At 39.5% G+C, this 22,627-nt stretch overlaps 1 protein-coding gene across 1 annotated transcript in view; it reads left to right on the top strand.

The window, feature by feature from the left end:
- Positions 1 to 2,007: 2,007 nt before the first annotated feature.
- Positions 2,008 to 22,627, top strand: part of CTIF (cap binding complex dependent translation initiation factor) — a 621,404-nt gene continuing 600,784 nt past the window's right edge. The window contains exon 1 of the mRNA XM_053701096.1: positions 2,008 to 2,145. The gene's annotated coding sequence lies outside the window, so the exon portion shown is untranslated. The remainder of the gene's footprint in view (positions 2,146 to 22,627) is intronic.

Below are 22,627 nucleotides of genomic sequence, written 5' to 3' on the forward strand. Positions count from 1 at the left end.
TAGTAATTGAACAGGCAAGTGAACAAAATAAAATACAGCATTTAAAGCTATTTTTCACATGGTTACCAAATTAGGGCTCGATTACAAGTGGATCGCTATTTATCGCTCCTGCTTGCACACTTATTTCGTTCTACTACGGCTCTTTGCACGCATTGGGTAGAGAGAAAAAGTAAATCTTTTTAACTGGCGCACTAACCAGACATGCCCAAAGAGCCAAAGTTAGAATATTGCTACAGCGTTAATGTACTCCCACATTAGGGTCTATTTATCAAGCTCCGAACAGAGCTTGATGCCCCGTGTTTCTAAAGACCGCTGCTCCATAACTTGTCCGCCTGCTCTGAGGCGGCGGACAGAAATCAACCTGATCAAATATGATCGGGTTGATTGACAATTTGACACCCCCGATTGGCCGTGAATCTGCCGGGGGCGGTATTGCACCAGCAGTTCACAAGAAATGCTGGTGCAATGATAAATCCCAACAGCATGTGCTGTCTGCATTTATCGATGTGTGGCAGACATGGTTCGCTATAGCGGATCATGTCCGTCCGCACAATGATAAATTGACCCCATAGATTTCAAAGGAGCGAGAAAAGCAGAAAAAAAATCTAACACCCATACTCACTCGTTAACCCGAATTGCCAAAAGCCCCCTACTATATTATACCCTACCTAAACTACCAGATAGCCCACTGCAAAGTACCCCACTACACTAATAACCCTTAAACCACCACATCACAAACTATCCCTCTCCAATATTAAAGGGACATAAAACAGTATGAACTAACATAAGTTTCTAAATATATAATTAGCGAAAGCTTACCTGCAAAATGGTTTCTGTTTTAACCCCTATTAACCCCTTTAATTCAGGCATAGTTTTGTTTGCAGAAAGCTCCTCCCTGGGCATTTCCATATATATATATGAGGTGAAAACGTCATCTCATAGCCAAAACATTTTTTAGCCGTGGGCTGCTGTACCAGCTAAAAACGGCCATCGATTGAATCAAATAAAGGAGCTTTCTGCATGAAGTATCTTATACTTCATGAATGAAAGTGCCCTTTATTTGTTTCAATAGTCAATCCTAGCGTTTGTAAAATGCTAGGATTTACTTTCACTTTAATAAATTAGTGCATTTTTAATGTATTTATTTTATTATTCCCATGAGTGTATTTTCCCTTTATAGCAATTAATGAATGATCTCCTTTTATTTTTTTGGCTCTCCTACACTGAATATGACCACAATATAGCACTTAATGAATTACTGCATTTTTAATTAATTTATTTGTTTCTCCTACAATGGATAGGATATCCACAATATAGCACTTAATGAATGAGTTTACTATTAATTTGTTTTTCTTTCTCTCCTTCCAAAGTGTATCTCCACAATACAGTATTTAAAGGAACAGTCAACACCAGAATTTTTGTTGATTAAAAAGATAGCTACAAAAAAAAAATTGTATGAGTGCCATATGGCTAGAGCGCCAATAGGATAACAGTTCCAAACCGTTACTAGCTCAACAACAAAAAATACTTTTGAAGTGGGCAGCCAGAGCGCAGGGGGGGAGATTAAAGATTTAAAAAATAAGTTGTGTATCTTTACTAGAAGTGATCTATTAAAGTCCCTGTAAAATATTGCTTAGATTCTGGACCGCCTATTAAAACATAAAGTTTACCACCACTTTAAATCTCTTTCCATCCCATAGATGTACCAAATCTTCGCCTGTCTCTTTGTGCCATGGCTACTTGCCTTCTACCTAAGGAAAGGACAAAGTACTGCAGTTGCAATAGGTTCTAATAATAAACGCTAACGTTTAATGCATTACTGTCAGTAATCTTAATAATGCATATACCTCACCGATTACACATATTCAGATGGTGAATACCAGCTGTCTCCTGGCTACTGACGTTTGCATTGCTTGTACTACATTTCCCAGCCTGCTGTGGGCTCTCCACGTGGTGTTCAGGGGCGTGTCATGACGTCACATTCCTGCATTCTCTGCCCAGTGTCAACTCAGAGCCAGATTCTGGGCTTACTGACCAGGCGGCTGGGCTCTTCCGGGACACATGAGGCTTACAGCCCAGAGGCTGGCGTAGGGAGGTGGCCTGGAATACCGCAGCCACCCTGGGACCTCAGCACCCACGCCCAAGGTAGGTAGCAGCTGCTGGAGCATCTCTTAGCTTAGTATTTGTTATCACTGCACATAAAGCAACGTGTGGATACAAAAGTAACTTGCACTGCCTGGTTCCTACTGCTGTGCTTTTGGTACATTATGTCTCGGTGTGTGGACGTTGTATAGAACCCATGAGTTGTTTGTAGAGAATGAATCCCGTTGGGGGTTTAGTGTGCCTGCCTGAGCCCTCTAGTGATGTTGCCTGCCTGAGCCCTCTAGTGATGTTGCCTGCCTGAGCCCTCTAGTGATGTTGCCTGCCTGAGCCCTCTAGTGATGTTGCCTGCCTGTGCCCTCTAGTGATGGTGCCTGCCTGTGCCCTCTAGTGATGTTGCCTGCCTGTGCCCTCTAGTGATGTTGCCTGCCTGAGCCCTCCAGTGATGTTGCCTGCCTGAGCCCTCCAGTGATGTTGCCTGCCTGAGACCTCTAGTGATGTTGCCTGCCTGAGACCTCTAGTGATGTTGCCTGCCTGAGACCTCTAGTGATGTTGCCTGCCTGAGACCTCTAGTGATGTTGCCTGCCTGAGACCTCTAGTGATGTTGCCTGCCTGAGACCTCTAGTGATGTTGCCTGCCTGAGACCTCTAGTGATGTTGCCTGCCTGTGCCCTCCAGTGATGTTGCCTGCCTGAGCCCTCCAGTGATGTTGCCTGCCTGAGCCCTCTAGTGATGTTGCCTGCCTGAGCCCTCTAGTGATGTTGCCTGCCTGAGCCCTCTAGTGATGGTGCCTGCCTGTGCCCTCTAGTGATGTTGCCTGCCTGTGCCCTCTAGTGATGTTGCCTGCCTGTGCCCTCTAGTGATGTTGCCTGCCTGTGCCCTCTAGTGATGTTGCCTGCCTGTGCCCTCTAGTGATGTTGCCTGCCTGTGCCCTCTAGTGATGGTGCCTGCCTATGCCCTCTAGTGATGTTGCCTGCCTGTGCCCTCTAGTGATGTTGCCTGCCTGTGCCCTCTAGTGATGTTGCCTGCCTGTGCCCTCTAGTGATGTTGCCTGCCTGATCCCTCTAGTGATGGTGCCTGCCTGAGCCCTCTAGTGATGGTGCCTGCCTGAGCCCTCTAGTGATGTTGCCTGCCTGAGCCCTCTAGTGATGTTGCCTGCCTGAGCCCTCTAGTGATGTTGCCTGCCTGAGCCCTCTAGTGATGTTGCCTGCCTGAGCCCTCTAGTGATGTTGCCTGCCTGAGCCCTCTAGTGATGTTGCCTGCCTGAGCCCTCTAGTGATGTTGCCTGCCTGAGCCCTCTAGTGATGTTGCCTGCCTGTGTCCTCTAGTGATGTTGCCTGCCTGTGTCCTCTAGTGATGTTGCCTGCCTGTGTCCTCTAGTGATGGTGCCTGCCTGAGCCCTCTAGTGATGGTGCCTGCCTGAGCCCTCTAGTGATGGTGCCTGCCTGAGCCCTCTAGTGATGGTGCCTGCCTGAGCCCTCTAGTGATGGTGCCTGCCTGAGCCCTCTAGTGATGGTGCCTGCCTGAGCCCTCTAGTGATGGTGCCTGCCTGAGCCCTCTAGTGATGGTGCCTGCCTGAGCCCTCTAGTGATGGTGCCTGCCTGAGCCCTCTAGTGATGGTGCCTGCCTGAGACCTCTAGTGATGGTGCCTGCCTGAGACCTCTAGTGATGGTGCCTGCCTGAGACCTCTAGTGATGGTGCCTGCCTGAGACCTCTAGTGATGGTGCCTGCCTGAGACCTCTAGTGATGGTGCCTGCCTGTGCCCTCTAGTGATGGTGCCTGCCTGTGCCCTCTAGTGATGTTGTCTGCCTGATCCCTCTAGTGATGGTGCCTGCCTGAGCCCTCTAGTGATGTTGCCTGCCTGATCCTTCTGCTGAGGTGACTGAGTCCACTGCTAATGTGACTGCCTGAGCCCTCTGCTTCTGTGACTGAGTCCACTGCTGATGTGTCTTCCTGAACCCTCTGCTGATATGCCTGCTTAACCCCTACTGGTTTGACAGTTGGTTTACCTTAGCCCTCTGCTTATGTGCTTGAGCCTGTTGCTGATATGACTGATTTTTACTAATGTGACTGCCTGATCCCTGCTGGTGTGCATAGAGCTGGAGCCCACTGCTGATGGTTGATGTGCCTGAGCTCATTGCTTTTTTGACTGCTAAAGCCCTTATGGGATGCCTAACTATACTCTACTGGGATGATGAGACTGGGGTGGTCATGGTGACAGACTGAACCCTTCTGAACCTGTTCATAGGAAAGGTTTGCTGATGAGTACCAGATTGCTCTTTCTCATTGTTTTCCTGCATGTGAGTGCTGTGTTTTAACATCTGATGCACAAGAGGATGTGGCCTATTCCAGCTGGTTCCTCCCCAAATGCCTGTCATTGCCGGTGACAGAGATTGCTAGGCCATAGTTCTTCCCATGTGATGTTTCTCATGCACAGAAAATTCTCTAAGGCTTCTGTATGTTATTGATTATTATTTGACCCACTCTGGCATCTGTCATTATTCTATGCACTGATATAGCGAATATGTAATTCCTGTTTTGTATTAAGAATCATACCAACCCTCTATTGTCACTGTCTTTTGCTTTGTTTGAAGTAATGAATAATGTATTTAAAATAGGGGGCAGCAATTTGTGTAGTGTCCCCATCAGTGCATGTGTGTATAGTTCTTGGCAGCTGTGCACACAATTGTCAGAGGAATGTAAACAGCTGACTGTTTCATTTCAGAAGAAACATTCATATTAAAGGATGTGTTCTGCATTGTCATTTATTAATGTGCTGTTTAATAAGGAGTTGTGTTGTTGTTTTTGTGCTGTAGTTTTTAGATGTCTGTCATTTGATGTCTTTTATTAGGCATAAGTATCACCAGGTTTTGCAATACAAAAATAAACTGCTAGCTTCTATTATTTATACCTATTAACCACTCTTGTTTTTTGTGCATTTCTTTAAATGAAATAGTAATATGATTTGTCAAATTAACTTTAATGCACGTTGTACTAGGTTAATTTCTGTAGATCTATACAAAATTATACTTCTGTGTTACCTTTCTATTTTCAAAGGGACAGTTAACACCTTGAGATTTCTATAGGAAATGCAATGAAACAATGTTGCAGTATACTTTGATTTTTTTTTGCACTCTGAGCAATTTATAATCGTCAGACCTTGAAATTCACCCTGCAGACTTATTGAGGCTAACCCTGCTACACACATGCCCCTAACTGGATTTAACTGATACTAACTGCAAAACAATGTATTTTATACCAACATTATGACAGTGGATAACCTTATTGTCTGCAAACTAAAGCCCTAGATTGGCTTCTCCAAAAAGGCAAATTGTGGGGGTAGTTTCACCTTTGATAAACAATTGCAGTAAAATTATGTTTACTTGTTTTATAAATGTTTAGACTTGGCTGACTGATATGTTATTCTATACAGCAACACAACATATATGTCTTGTAATTACAATGTGTTTACTGCCCCTAAAGCTCTCCTAGTAATTGTACTACAGAAGAGGCATTTAATATGTGGTACACAGGATGGATGAGAAATTGGCTTCTAGCCATGACTGGGATTCTATTTAAACTCGGTTGGCTGCTAGAGACGTGATCCAATAAGTGACCAGTGTAAATGCATTTAGAAGGTGGGTGCGGTTCATGTGTGTCAGATGCTTGGCCACCTTGTCTTGTGACATTAGCCTGTTTTACTAGAGGAGACGTTTCCCCAGCACACACAGGCCCAATGTTCTGGTACAAGCAGACTTGTCAGGGAAGATGGCAAGAGAAAATGATATCTAGACCCTGTGACGTGAGCTCATATAGAGCGTTCGTTGTGACACAGTGATGTTCCTGCAAAGTGTCAGAGAAGCAGGCAGAGATGATACTGGAATTGCGGCTGCTAAACAGAAAATTCACTGTAGGCCACTCTGGCAGATTAAGAATGCAATTCCTCTGAAACATGCACATTTTTGTTTATCACAATTTTGCAGGAGTAAGTGTATGATCTGCAGCTGTTTGTTGTGCTTTTGTCACTGCTGATTTGCTTCATTAGTGATTGAATTGCAACAAAATAGTCTGACGTAGCACAGAGTGGTAAAAACGACATAGCTCAGCTGGTAAGCAGCGGTCAAAGGAATAGCAATGTAATGAGATGTATCTGTAGTCAGTCTGTCAATATGTTGGTATCTTCCAAGAGAATGAAGAAAATTTGATAATAGGATTCGATTAGTAAGTTGCTTAAAATGTCATGCTCTATCTGAATTATGAAAGAAAAAATTGGGTTCAGTGTCCCTTTAATATTTTTTTTTCTTTTTGACACTGAGATCAGCATCTCCAAAGTGCCCCATGTGTGGATTTGAGAGCGTGCTTAGCTTTTGGTTAGTATATATGATTTTGTGCATCATCTGGAGTGTGCATAGATTTTTATAGACTTATGTCTGTTTTAAATTTTAAAATGCTTCATTTCAATAAACCTTTTTAATTTTTAAAGAAATCCCCTTCTTATACTGTTAAACCATAATAGGGGTGTTATTCTGCGCCATACCCGATTAGGCACAGCCAAGGTTGAAGTATGTGTTCGTATTCTCGCCAGCCTATTCATTTTTTTTTTTCTCTCTTATGTATTTTTCTGACCCTAAACACATAAAGGGAAATATATGAATCCCACATTTAAAGGCACATAATACTAATAATACTTTAATACACAGACCGACAGACAACAATTTGTTTGTAGAAGATTATTGGCACACATTCTCAAAATTGTTCACCAACCTGGTATAGGCAATACCCAGATAACTCCCTCAGCCTACATATTATCCAATTACATTCATTTCTTGTTTTGTGGTATTCATTGGGTATAGCAGACATATAAATAATATCAGGTGTCAAACTTCACAAAATAAGTAGAGGACTTTATGTGCAAAATATTTTGTGTACTAAGGGAAGACACTCGGAGTATAATCCTTATTATATCTGGGTGAGAATCGTTCTCTTCCTCTCATGACCCGCACTACATGCTTTATGTAGAACAAGTCTATCAGCTGAGGTTTCACAGAGCAGTGCCCTAGTTCTGGCACAAGCCTGAACTGATTGTAAAACCTGCCTTGATGTTTATACAGGCTTTTAAGAAGCATTACTATGCGGTCTAAAATAATTCTTTACATTCCTGCTTACACTCATAGTATGAATGGAATTTTGTTGCCTCATATGAATGCTGTGACACTAAGACATGTGCACAAAGCGGTATTGTAACATGCAAAGTCTCTGGCTGCAGGGGACACATTGTATTGTGTAAATATGTAATATACAGATTTGTTTACTTTTTATATGAAAGTTTTTTTTATTGACTTTTGAATGTTATTACATACAGCATCTTAAATAACAGTTAGAAACATAAAAACAAAAAATACAAATACAATAACATTACAGCCTTCAAGTGATTGAATATGTGAGTTTTCCACACAAGACAAGAGTAATTTTGGTTTATCGACCTTTCAGTAATATTCCAAAATATAATGGTGTGTTAATTCCGCTTTCCATCTAGCCTGACTCAATCTCAATCATGATCAAATCCCTATTTCCTCCCCCCCTCATCTCTACCCATTCATCTTGCTCCTGAAGACTCAATTATCTCACTCATTGAGGCACTCTAACCGGATTGTTTCCTACTGATCTTGTTGGTTTGCTAGGATTCTAGCTCTATTTTCTTTTTCAGTATACATAATATATGGTTCCCACTGTTGTATAAACTTATCCCTGGTATTAAGAAGCTCTGCCGAGGCGCTACTCATTGTAAAGTGATAATCTATTCTACTTTTAATATATTCAAATGAGGGTGGATCCACCTTCCAAAATCTAGCTATGCTTACTCTCACAACCGTGCAGATCAAGGCTATTAGCTTGTGATGTCTTTTCACTTTATTATCTGGAGGAAAATGAAGCAAAGCCTGTTCAGGGGTAAGTGTGATATTAGTTTCTAGAATTAGGCTTAGATACCTTGAAGTCTGATTCCAAATCTCTGTAACCTTTCCACAATGCCACCACATGTGTAAGTATGTCCCTTCCTCCCCACAACCCCTGTAGCACAAGTGGGGCCTGCTGTCCTGTGTATTGGCAAATCTTGTGGGATATATGTACCATTTATAGAGTACTTTAATATAGTTTTCCTTCAACATGGCATTTGGAGAAAACGATAGACCTCTATTAATGTTTGATACCCAATTATCTATTGTCCATGTCCTGCCCAAATCCTGTTCCCATTTAGTCATTATTACACTCTTGTCCCTATTTGAGCCACCATTAATAGCCGGATAGAGCAATGCTATCAGTCCCCTCCTAACCTCCTTCGATAAACATAGTGATTCTAATATAGTATTGTTTGGAGGCTTATCTAATCCCATTATCTCTCGAACTCTGGATTTAAGTTGTAAGTAGTGGAACCACTCATTTTGCCCGGGTGTGCCTAGCTCTGCATATTGAGAGAAGGATAGTAGGTCACTATTAACATAAACATCTGCTATTCGGTAGAGGCCTTTATTCTCCCATTTCCTTTGAGTATGTATGTCAACTAAAGATTCAAGAGGGGAGAGCGGGGTCAGTCTGGACCTCTCGTTGAGTAAATGATACTTCCTAGTCGCTGTGTCCCAAATAAAAGCAGTGTGTGTGATCGCAATGAACTGTTTGATGTGACCGGGTCTGTTTTGTTGTGTTGCCCAAAGAATATTATCCAATCTTCTTACATTAAGCATGTCTTTTTCTAGTTGGACCCATTGTGGTGTAAGTCCTAATTTAAACCATTGTGTGGTCTGGGCCAATCTAGCTGCATAATAATATGATATTAGGTTAGGTAATCCGATGCCTCCCTCTCCCCTATGTCTCATCATATTGTGTTTGTTTATTCTAGCCCTTTTCCCTCCCCAAATGAATTTTAAAATTGCCTTCTGCATTACATATAATTCTGACAACGGTATTGAAATTGGGAGTGTTCTGAATAGGTATAGGAGTTTGGGCAATATTGTCATTTTGACAGATATTACTCTTCCATACAGGGAGATGTTAAATTTAGTCCATTTCACTAATAGCTCTCTAATGTGTGTGAACATGGGGACATAATTTTCCCTATAAAGTAAGTGCACATCTTTTGTGAGGTTGATTCCTAGATATTTGAGAGATGATTTGGCCCATTTAAATGTAAAGTTAATTTCTAATAATTTCTTTGTTGGCTTTGGGAGATATGTGCTAAGGGCCTCACACTTGCCTTCATTAATTTTATATCCAGACAACTGTCCAAATTTATTTATTATGGAATATACCATCGGGAGCGAAAGTAAAGGTTTTGTGACTGCAAGGATGACGTCATCAGCAAATAATGAAATTTTATATTCCTTATCCCCCACCCGTATACCTGCAATATTTGGATTATCCCTTATCCTAACCGCCAATGGCTCAATACATAGAGCAAAAAGTAGGGGTGACAGGGGGCAACCTTGTCTTGTGCCATTATGGATTTTTATTCTGTCTGATTGATACCCTGAGAGTCTTATGTATGCATCTGGGCTTGAATATATCTTTTTTAAGGCAGTAGTGAAGGGGCCTTTAAATCCCATTTTGCTAAGCACTGCAAACATGTATTCCCAGTTAACTCTATCAAATGCCTTCTCTGCGTCCAATGCTAGAAACAGAGAAGGCATCTTCCCAACTGTCGCATAATTAATCAGGTCAATCACTTTCCTAGTGTTATCTGGTGCCTCTCTTTGCAAGATGAAACCCACTTGGTCATTGTCTATCAAATTTCTAACGGGTAGGGTCAATCGGTTAGCCAAAATTTTTGTGAATAATTTTAGGTCCTGGTTGATTAAGGAAATTGGCCGGTAATTTTGGCAGTATTGTTTGCTCTTGCCAGGTTTTGGAATGACCGTCACCCTTGCAGTCAACAAATCTGGGGGAATATCTACTCCTTGCAAGATGTTATTAAACAGTATCCTCAATTGGGGAGCCAGTGATAACTGCAGGTCTTTATAAAATGAGCCTGGAAACCCATCAGGGCCTGGTGCTTTGTTTCTTTTAAGTTCTTTGATAGCCAGCATAATCTCTTGTATTGTTATGGGGGAGTTCAAATTCTCTAGTTCTTCTTCTGTGATAGTTTTTAATTTGCTATCTTCTAGGAATCTACTCAATTCTTCTCTCTTGTTATTATTTGTATTACTACTAGGTAAATTATAAAGATTGTTATAAAAGTTGGCAAACTCATTGGCTATTTGTTGGGGATCATTTGTGACTTGTCCCAAGGTAGTTTGTATTTGTGGGATTGTAGTCGCCCTTGTCAGGTCTTTTAGTTTATTTGCCAGCATCCTATCTGGTTTGTTTGCGTAAATATAATATCTGGTGTCTACCGCTTTTATCGACTGGATCACTTCTCTATCTAATAGTTTGTTTATTTCTTCGTTTTTAATTTTAAGTAATTTTAAGACCTTTTTTTGGGGGCTTTTTTTTATTTGTTCTCTGAGTGCAGCAATTTCTACCCTCAAGCTATCTAGTTTGGCATTATAATTCTTCTTTATTTTGTTAGATTCGGCAATTAGCAGGCCTCTCACAGAGGCCTTAAGTGCACTCCATACAAAATTTGGATTGGACGTTGATCCTGCATTAATATCTACAAAATCTTTAATGTGCTGCTGTACTTTCTGAAGAACAATGGTATTCTGAAGTAGGCTAGGGTGGAGTGACCAGGATCTAATTCTATTGGGGTTGATCATTCCCTCTAGATCAATTATCATCATATCGTGATCAGACCATGAACAGTTATGAATAAACGCTAGCTTTACCAGTGGCAATAGGACCTGACTGATTAGGATCAAGTCTATTCTTGAATGGGTACCATGCACTGTGGAGTAATAAGTGAAATCTTTAGTTCCCTTGTTAAGTGCCCTCCAACTGTCTATTAGATTGAAGTCTAGTAATAAGTCAGCTAGAAGCTGTTGGGCTGGTGTTGTTCTCCTTTTTTTATGGGGTGTTTGTGAAGTTCTATCTAGATCGTCATTTAACGTTAAATTAAAATCTCCTCCTATTATGATTTTATTTCTCTTCCATGACAGGAGTAGTCTGCCTATTTTAGTAATGAAGGGGCCCTGATTCTCATTGGGTGCATATACATTCATTAATACCACTGGGACGTTATGGATTGTCCCCTTGACTATTAGAAATCTCCCTCCCTTATCTTTAACTATCTCTTCCTCCTTAAAGTTCAGAGAGGTATGTATGAGGATGGAAACTCCGCATTTTTTCTTGTCAGTGAATGCATGATATTGCAATGGAAAGCTCTTATCCCAATATTTAGGTGTTACATCTGAGGTGAAGTGCGTTTCTTGGAGCATTATTATTTGGGCTTTCTGGGCCTTGTAATCTATAATAGCTTTTTTCCTTTTTGTGTTGGAGTTAAGCCCCCTAACATTGTGTGAAATTAATCTAATGAATATGACTTCTTACCGCGAGCACTGCTTATATAGGTCCTCTTTATAAGTCGCCTATCTATACCTCTTACCTTTATACCTGAACATCTTAGGAAAGCAACATTCTTAATACCTCGAATATTACCCTTTATATTAATTGTCTTGTGAACTTCTATTTTGATGACACTTGAGACTGCATATAAACATATATAAAAACATAACATTAACATAAAACTTAGTGTGTTTGAACAACTGAATAACATTTGAACGTTTTTCTTGTTTTAAATAAAAATAAACAATATAATCAACTCTGGAACTAACATATATTGATCTATGATCTCATCTTATCACATAAGGCAGATTTTAGAGAACCAATCATATCCTTGGTATTAGCATCAGTGAATATCAAGTATTAGTATTAGGGGAAGGTTAGAAGGGAATGAGTGGGAAAAAGCTGGGGGTAAAGAAGAATGAATAATTAGGGTAGAGGAGAGCAAGCAAACAATGAGATTACCCCCTTTCAACATTGTTCATCGTTCTGGTAACAGTACCTTCATCTTAAATATTATTATTATCATTGTATGATCCATAGATCACACTTCGGTTTTCTTTTTCTCTTTATCAAACCTCGAAGCTGTCTCTGTTGAGAGAATCACGGCACTGGGTATGCCTCTGTGCTATTGTTGCTTCCACCATCTTCTCTTGTGACATTAGATTTGGGTTTTTTAGGTCTCCCATTCCTATTTACCTCAGTCCATTCTTTCTGTGGTAGTCTCCTAGTGGTTTGTGGGAGGTCCGGCGAAACATCTTCCTCTATTGGAATCTCAAGCTTGGCAAGCAGCAACCGTCCCTCTTCAACCGTGGTGCATGAATAGGTGGAGTTCTTACATGTGAAGATTAATTTGAACGGAAAGTTCCATCTATATCTCAATTTTTCTCTTATGAGGGCTGTCACTACTGGTTTCAATTCTCTTCGCCTTCTTAGTGTCACTGGTGATAGATCTGTAAATATCTGGATATTATGCCCTTCATATGTAATTGTGCGTGCTTGTCTTGCAGCTTGAAGTATTAGTTCTTTAACATGGAAATAATGTAGTTTGACTACTACATCTCTTGTCTTGGATTGAGAGGGTTTGGTTAAGGCTCTATGCACCCTGTCCATCAAAAGCATGGAGGGTTCTGTATCTGGGACAAGTTGATGAAAAATCTCAGTTACATCTGCTTGCAAATCAGATTTGTTTACTTTTTAAAGGGAAACAAACAGCAAGAAACCAATTGGTCTATAGCACTGGCCCTCAGGCCTCTCTAACAGGCCAGATTTTCAGGATTACATTGGGTGAGAGCAGGTAAAATAACTAATCAGCTGTTTATTTTACCTGTGCACTAGAAATGTGTGCTTTAGGGTGGCCCCAACTCAGAGCCCCCTGGAGGGGAGAAGAGTGGAGAAACGGTAACAAATTATTTTATTTTTTTATTTACATCAAACAATGGTACCCTACAATCTAACCTATATCAAGTCTTATGAGAGCAGTCTGCCTGCTTTTTTAATAATTTTATCTAATAATTTTATGATTGATTTAAAAGCTGTTTTTCTGATGCTCTCTACTTTTTTCAACACACGAACCCTTGTTACCCATTTAATTAAAATGTTAAATAGTGAGAAAAAAAATCACTCTTAAATGATAAAAACATGTTCAGAAATATAATTATAATCAGAATACTCATTCATGATTGTGATAAATTAAACTGAAACTGGAATTCTCCATTAAAGGGACAGAAAACCCCTTGTAATTACAAGACAATAATGATAGTATATTGGAAAGTTGTTTCATTACACATAACTACATATTTTATATATATATAAAAAAATCACCAGGTGTTTAGTGTTCTTTTTAAATGATAAATTATATGCATTATTTATTTTATCTGTTTCTATGCATTTTCCCCTGAAAATGATAGTATTAAATGTGTTTTATATTCATATATTTTGTAGTGTAATTCAGCTGCTTACTTATTGATATTCACTTTTGATATACAAAATGACTAAGGTCCCTTTTAAGTGGTGGTTATAAAATTGTTCATTAAAGAGTAATCAAACGTGATATGAAAGGGTTAATTGCATACCTCATGAATTTAACGTGTTAGGAAGTTTAAACGGACACAAAACCCAATTTCTTTTGATTCAGATAGAGCACGCAACTTTCTAATTTACTCCTATTATAATTTTCTTCCGTTTTCTTGCTATCTTTATTTTATAAAGAATGTAAGCATAGGAGCCGGCCCATTTTCGACTCAGCACCTGGGTAGCGCTTGCTGATTGGTGGCAACATTCAGCCACCAATCAGCAGGCGCTACCCACTTGCTGAACCAAAAATGGGCCGCCTCTTATGCTTACATTCCAATTTCAAATACATTTTTTTTTTTTTTAAACTATAATTTATTTTTAGATAGCAAATCTTTATTTACAAATACTATTTTTTTTTATAAGTACAATGTTCTTTTTTGGAATTATACTTTTTGTTTTTTGGAAATACAATACAATTTTTCCTTTTGGAAGATTTTTTTTCTCCTGTAGTTCAATAAAAAAAAAAAAATCACTTGTCTCCCGGCTCCCATATTATTTCTCTAGCCTCCCAATTTTCTCCCAGGGGCCCGACAGTCAAGTGTGAGTTGAAAGAAAAAACTGCCATGAAAAAAAGTTTTTTTTTATATAATATTTTTTTTTTAATGGTGGCTTTTTTTAAGACCTTATGAGTCTGGAGGCGGTGAAGATCTGCAGCTAGATCGGATTAGATAATACGAGGGAAAAAGGCTGCCCCAAGGAGTCCTCCAATCCATGCAGCTGAATTTACTGAGAGATCTATGGTGAGAAGCGGCACGGCGCGCCCTTATCTATATTTCAAGCTGCTAGCAGCCAGCTGTAGGCTTGCACGCTCACAGAAGCACTTCATTCCCCAAGGTTTGGTTCCACCAATCAGTGGGCTGCTCTGTTTATCAGGCTATATGGGGCAGATAAACCACCCTGAGGAGACTTATGGACTAGTCTGATGCAACCAGGTGTTGTAAGGTAAGTAGCAATCATAGGATAGTGTCAACTTATAAGTGGCTCGGTTATAACTGAACTGCCATAATTGATAGCAATATAATTATACTTAAATTAATAAGCACACAAAATCATTCCATTTAGAAAATTACATCACCCAGTATAATTATAAATGGAGGCCAAATTTATTATCATACCCCTCTATATTATACGCTGACCATCAAATATTTGCTAATGCACATGGGAAACTGGAATTTTAGATTATTGTGCAGCTGCAGTCAATATTGGGTACCATCATGTCAATGCAGATCACATATAGTCTGTTTGCAGGGATTTTTTTTACAGAGAGTGTGGCATTGTGGGGATACTAACTGGTTTTTGCCCTCCAGCTGGTGGGTTTCCTTGTCACATTATTGTATAGCTAAAATTAACCATGTGTATTGTTCTTGTATTTATGCTGTCCTGGGGGTGTCTTTTCCTTTCTTGCAATAAAAAGTCATATTTAATAATTTCTCAATGAGACGATAAAATGTGCACAATATCTAAAAGTACTATAATGTATAATATGTTATATACTTTACTTTACAGTCCTATCGAATAATTAAAGGGACCCAATTTTTTTCTTTTGTGATTCAGATAGAGCATGCAATTTTAAGCAACTTTCTAATTTACTCCAAATTATCAATTTTTCTTCATTCTCTTGGTATCTTTATTTGAAATGCAAGAATGTAAGTTTAGATGCCGGTCCATTTTTGGTGAATAACCTGGGTTATTCTTGCTGATTGGTGGATAAATGAATGCACCAATAAAAAAGATCTGTACAGAGTGCTGAACCAAAAAAGAAGCTAAGATGCCTTCTTTTTTAAATAAAGATAGCAAGTGAACAAACAAAAATTGATAAGAGGAGTAAATTAGAAAGTTGCTTAAAATGGCATGCTCTATCTGAATCACAAAATAAATAATTGGGTTCAGTGTCCCTTTAAGGGATTATCTATCTTTTAAAACAACAAAAATGCTGGTGTTGACTGTCCCTTTAAAGCAGCTGCGAACTTTGGCCTAATGGTAAATTCAAGTCTTAAAGGGACAGTCAACACCAGAATTTTTGTTGTTTTAAAAGATAGATAATCCCTTAATTACCAATTACCAATTCCCCAGTTTTGCATAACCAATACAGTTATAATTATACACGTTTTACCTCTGTAATTACCTTGTATCTAAGCCTCAGCAGACTGCCCCCTTATTTCAGTTCTTTTGACAGACTTGCAGTTTAGCCAATCAGAGCTGTCTCCATGTTAAATTCACATGCAGGAGCTCAATGTTATCTATATGAAACACGTGAACTAATGCCCTCTAGTGGTGAAAAACTATCAAAATGCATTTAGATTAGAGGCGGCCTTCAAGGTCTAAAAAAATTAGCATATGAACCTCCTAGGTTTAGCTTTCAACTAAGAATACCAAGAGAACAAAGCAAAATTGGTGATAAAAGTAAATTGGAAAGTTGTTTAAAATGACATGCCCTATTTGAATCATTAAAGTTTTTTTTGGACTTGACTGTCCCTTTAACATGCCAGCAGTGAGTATTCTCTTTTTGCATAACACTTCACAGAGGAATATTGATTTTGATGTTTTAATTACAGTTTTCATGGTAGCAGCAAAAACTCACTGAAGCGTGTCTTCTTTCAGTGTATGTTGTTAATGTTTTACCATACAACATGCTTTAACATTCCCAGAGTGCTTATTCTACCTTGTTTTAAAATAATAATGTACTAAGGAATATTGTTTTTGATAGTTCCCAATCAAACTACTAAAATGAATGCTGCAACATCACAAGTCCTTTTGTAAAATGGGAACTAGAATGTATTTTTGACACGTTACAAGTGTACTTCCAAAAAAAAAATGTATTTGTATGTCACAATTTATTTTTAATGATAAAGAATCACAAACTTGCCTTTTCTACTGCAATTTTATTTAATACAATGAGAGAGAACTTTTTATATGATGATCTTCGATTCCATTGCCTGTGTACGCTTTAGCTTCCAAGTCGCTCAGTGAAAAGCGTGCGAGAATTCCTTTTATGTATATTCATATATGCTTTTGTATGTTAACCAATTCCTAATACAGGTAGCCCTCAGTTTACGCCGTGGTTAGGTTCCAGAAGGAATGGTTGTAAATTGAAACCCAGTTTATAATGTAAATCAATGGGAAGTGAGGGAGATAGGTTCCAGGCCCCTCTCAAAATTGTCATAAGTAACACCTAATACATTATTTTTAAAACTTTGAAATGAAGACTTTAAATGCTAAACAGCATTATAAACCTAATAAAATAGTCACATAGCACAGAATATATAATTAAACTAACTTAAATGAACAAAAACATTTGCTAAACAGCATTATAAACCTAATACAATAATCACACAACACAGACTTCACTTGCACTTTACATTTATTTCTATGCATTCCAATCTGGACTGATTTATAGATGGGAAGATCTTGTTCCTTTGAAATCTGCTTGATAGCTCAGGTCTGGTTAAACTGATTAATTTCAGCTTGCTTTACTTTGCTGCAACACAAGTGGACAGCTCCACCTATTGGCTATTTTAATAAATGCACTGCTTCTCAATGCTTTTCAATAGCAGTCACATGACTGGAAATAAAGGTTGTTATTCTGAAACGGTGTAAATTGAACCGTTGTAAAACGAGGGCCACCAGTATAGTTCCTGACTTATTGCATAGGTAACTAGGGCAAGCTAATTCATACACACTAGATTCTAATGCTGTTGTAAGAAAGGCAACAAATATACAGAAGAAAAACTAACGTGTACCGCGTTAGAGAGAGCTTTCATCCTTATGTTTTTATCCCACTGGTTTTGTGCATGGTTGATTCCTGTGTGCGGTTTATTTTCCTGTAATTCGGAGTGTGTCTTCCTTCCCTAGATTATGTCCTGCTCTATAGCTATGTATAAATTCAGCAATACATATATTGTAAGTCTGCTTAAAGGAGCACATCAGTTTGTATTAAACTTTCATGATTTATATAGGGTGCACAATTTAAAAAACTTTCCAATTTATCCCCTTTGGTTTCCATGAGAGCATACTGAGGTAGGCTTAGGAGCACAATCTTTAAAAAAATGTAAAAGCTTGTTCATATACTGCTTAAAGGAATGTTAAACCCAAATTTTGTCTTTCAACGTTCAGATAGAGCATGCAATTTTAAGCAACTGTCTAATGTTCTCCTTTTTTGATTTTTCGTTGTTCTCTTTATTTAGAAGAAGATATGTAAGCTTAGGAGCCAGCCTATTTTTGCTTTAGCACCCTGGGTAGCGATTGGTGGCTACATTTATACATAAATCAGCAAGTGCTACCCAGGTTCTGAACCAAAAATGGGCTGGCTCCTAAGCTTTACATTTCTGCTTTTCAAATAAAGATCCCAAAAGAACAAACAAAATTGATAATAGGAGTAAATTAGAAAGTTGCTTAAAATTACATGCTCTATCTGAATCATGAAAGAAAGAAAAAAAATTGGGTTTCTTATCCCTTTAAGACACTCCTGAGCGTAAAATACGGAGCAAAAGCAGCTATTTCATATACAATAATAACTTCCCATACATTTAATACTCTGCAGCTGGTATAATCTGATGTGTCTCTAATCCCTTGTGATTCGTGTAACTGAAACACTGCTGTAAAATGCAGAACGTCTCTACCTGCAGCCTCACAGAAAACCCTGACCATGAGGATATTTTTAGTGGCTGCTGGAATAACAGGATTCCCAAACCCTTCTTGCAGCCCATTTGTATGGAGACTAATTAGATTGTGCATATGACATAAGGTGGGGCTGGTTAAAGGGACATGAAACACAGATTTTTTCTTTCATCATTCAGATAGAGAATGCAATTTTTAAGCAGCTTTCTAATTTACTCCTATTATCAATTTTTCTTTGTTCTCTTGGTATCTTTATTTGAAAAGGCAAGAATGTAAGCTTAGGAGCCGGCCCATTTTTGGTACAGAACATGGGTAGCACTTGCTGATTGGTAACTAAATATATAGCAAACACTTCCCAGAATGCTGAACCAAAAATGGGCCGGCTCCTAAGCTTACATTCCTGCCTTTTCAAATAAAGATACCAACAGAACTAAGAAAATTTGATAATAGGATTAAATTAGAAAACTGCTTAATCTGAATCATGAAAGAAAAAAATAGGGTTTCATAGCCCTTTAAGATAATAGGTTTGTCATGTGCTTTTATTATGTGATTGTGTAAATAAGTCAGGTTTTTCTGCAGTGTTGAACACACACACACACACACACACACACACACATACACATATATATATATATATATATATATATATATATATATTTCTTCTGTTATGTGCGATCAGTCCACGGGTCATCATTACTTCTGGGATATAACTCCTCCCCAACAGGAAATGCAAGAGGATTCACCCAGCAGAGCTGATATAGCTCCTCCCCTCTACGTCAGTCCCAGTCATTCTCTTGCACCCAACGACTAGATAGGATGTGTGAGAGGACTATGGTGATTATACTTAGTTTTTATGACTTCAATCAAAAGTTTGTTATTTTACAATAGCACCGGAGCGTGTTATTACTTCTCTGGCAGAGTTTGAAGAAGAATCTACCAGAGTTTTTTACTATGATTTTAACCGGAGTAGTTAAGATCATATTGCTGTTCTCGGCCATCTGAGGGAGGTAAAGGCTTCAGATCAGGGGACAGCGGGCAGATGAATCTGCATTGAGGTATGTAGCAGTTTTTATTTTCTGAATGGAATTGATGAAAAAATCCTGCTATACCGTTATAATGACATGTATGTATACACTTCAGTATTCTGGGAATGGTTTTTCACCGGAACTACTCTGTTAAAGGTCACTAATCCTTTTAATAAATATTGTCATGTTAAACGTTTTTGCTGGAATGTAGAATCGTTTACATTGCTGAGGTACTGAGTAAATAAATGTTTGGGCATTATTTTCCACTTGGCAGTTGTATGCTTTAAATTGTGACAGTTTCGTTTCTCCTCACTGCTGTGTGTGAGAGGGAGGGGCCGTTTTTGGCGCTCTTTTGCTACGCATCAAAAAAATTCCAGTCAGCTACTATTATATTTCCTGCATGATCCGGTTCACTGACAGATCTCAGGGGTCTTCAAACTTCTTTGAAGGGAGGTACATTCTCTCAGCAGAGCTGTGAGAATTTTTATTGACTGTGAATAAAAACGTTACTCTATAATTTTTTATGTCAAATTTAGTTATTTACTAATGGGAACAAACCTTTGCTAAAAGTTGTGTTATTTTAAACTTGATGCTATAACTGTTTTCAGTTCATTATCTCAACTGTCATTTAATCGTTTAAGTACCTCTTTGAGGCACAGTACGTTTTTGTTAAAAAAGATTATAACCAGGTTGCAAGTTATTGCTAGTGTGTTAAACATGTCTGACTCAGAGAATGATATCTGTGTCATTTGTTCCAATGCCAAGGTGGAGTCCAATAGAAATTTATGTACTAACTGTATTGATGCTACTTTAAATAAAAGTCAATCTGTACAATGTGAACAAATTTCACCAAACTGCGAGGGGAGAGTTATGCCGACTAACTCGCCTCACGCGGCAGTACCTGCATCTCCCGCCCGGGAGGTGCGTGATATTATGGCGCCTAATACATCTGGGCGGCCATTACAGATAACATTACATGATATGGCTACTGTTATGACTGAAGTTTTGTCTAAATTACCAGAACTAAGAGGCAAGCGTGATCACTCTGGGGTGAGAACAGAGTGCGCTGACAATACTAGGGCCATGTCTGATACTGCGTCACAGCTTGCAGAGCATGAGGACGGAGAGCTTCATTCTGTGGGTGACGGTTCTGATCCAAACAGATTGGATTCAGATATTTCAAATTTTAAATTTAAATTGGAGAACCTCCGTGCATTACTAGGGGAGGTCTTAGCAGCTCTCAATGATTGTAACACCATTGCAATACCAGAGAAAATGTGTAGGTTGGATAAATACTTTGCGGTACCGGCGAGTACTGACGTTTTTCCTATACCTAAGAGATTAACTGAAATTGTTACTAAGGAGTGGGATAGACCCGGTGTGCCGTTCTCACCCCCTCCAATATTTAGAAAGATGTTTCCAATAGACGCCACTACTCGGGACTTATGGCAAACGGTCCCTAAGGTGGAGGGAGCAGTTTCTACTTTAGCTAAGCGTACCACTATCCCGGTAGAGGATAGCTGTGCTTTTTCAGATCCAATGGATAAAAAATTAGAGGGTTACCTTAAGAAAATGTTTGTTCAACAAGGTTTTATATTGCAACCCCTTGCATGTATCGCGCCGATTACGGCTGCGGCAGCATTTTGGATTGAGTCTCTGGAAGAGAACCTTAGTTCATCTACGCTAGACGACATTATGGACAGGCTTAGAGTCCTTAAACTAGCCAATTCATTCATTTCGGAGGCCGTAGTACATTTAACCAAACTTACGGCTAAGAACTCTGGATTCGCCATACAGGCACGTAGAGCACTGTGGCTAAAATCATGGTCAGCTGATGTTACTTCTAAGTCTAAATTACTTAATATACCTTTCAAAGGGCAGTCTTTATTTGGGCCCGGGTTGAAAGAAATTATCGCTGACATTACAGGAGGTAAGGGCCACGCCCTACCTCAAGACAAAGCCAAAGCTAAGGCTAGACAGTCTAATTTTCGTCCCTTTCGGAATTTCAAACCTGGAGCAGCGTCAACCTCCTCTGCACCAAAACAGGAAGGAGCTGCTGCTCGTTACAGGCAAGGCTGGAAACCTAACCAGTCCTGGAATAAGGGCAAACAGGCCAGGAAACCTGCTGCTGCCCCAAAGACAGCATGAACCGAGAGCCCCCGATCCGGGACCGGATCTAGTGGGGGGCAGACTTTCTCTCTTCGCTCAGGCCTGGGCAAGAGATGTTCAGGATCCCTGGGCGCTGGAGATCATATCTCAAGGATACCTTCTAGACTTCAAATTATCTCCCCCAAAAGGGAGATTTCATCTGTCAAGGTTGTCAACAAACCAGATAAAGAAAGAAGCGTTTCTACGCTGTGTACAAGATCTGTTATTAATGGGAGTGATCCATCCAGTTCCACGGTCGGAACAAGGACAAGGGTTCTACTCAAACCTGTTTGTGGTTCCCAAAAAAGAGGGAACTTTCAGGCCAATCTTAGATTTAAAGATTCTAAACAAATTCCTAAGAGTTCCATCGTTCAAAATGGAAACTATTCGGACAATCTTACCTATGATCCAAAAGGGTCAGTACATGACCACAGTGGATTTAAAAGATGCTTACCTTCACATACCGATTCACAAAGATCATCAACGGTATCTACGGTTTGCCTTCCTAGACAGGCACTACCAGTTTGTAGCTCTTCCATTCGGATTGGCTACGGCCCCAAGAATCTTCACAAAGGTTCTGGGTGCCCTTCTGGCGGTACTAAGACCGCGAGGGATTTCGGTAGCTCCGTACCTAGACGACATTCTAATACAAGCTTCAAGCTTTCAAACTGCCAAGTCTCATACAGAGTTAGTTCTGGCATTTCTAAGGTCGCATGGATGGAAAGTGAACGAAAAGAAAAGTTCTCTTTTTCCTCTCACAAGAGTTCCATTCTTGGGGACTCTTATAGATTCTGTAGAAATGAAGATTTACCTGACAGAAGACAGGTTAACAAGGCTTCAGGATGCATGCCGTGTCCTTCATTCCATTCAACACCCGTCAGTGGCTCAATGCATGGAGGTGATCGGCTTAATGGTAGCGGCAATGGACATAGTACCTTTTGCACGCCTACACCTCAGACCGCTGCAATTGTGCATGCTAAGTCAGTGGAATGGGGATTACTCAGATTTGTCCCCTACCCTGAATCTGAATCAAGAGACCAGAAATTCTCTTCTATGGTGGCTTTATCGGCCACACCTGTCCAGGGGGATGCCATTCAGCAGGCCAGACTGGACAATCGTAACAACAGACGCCAGCCTGCTAGGTTGGGGCGCTGTCTGGAATTCTCTGAAGAC

Source organism: Bombina bombina, chromosome 2 (assembly GCF_027579735.1).
Source record: "Bombina bombina isolate aBomBom1 chromosome 2, aBomBom1.pri, whole genome shotgun sequence".
Taxonomy (NCBI): domain Eukaryota; kingdom Metazoa; phylum Chordata; class Amphibia; order Anura; family Bombinatoridae; genus Bombina; species Bombina bombina.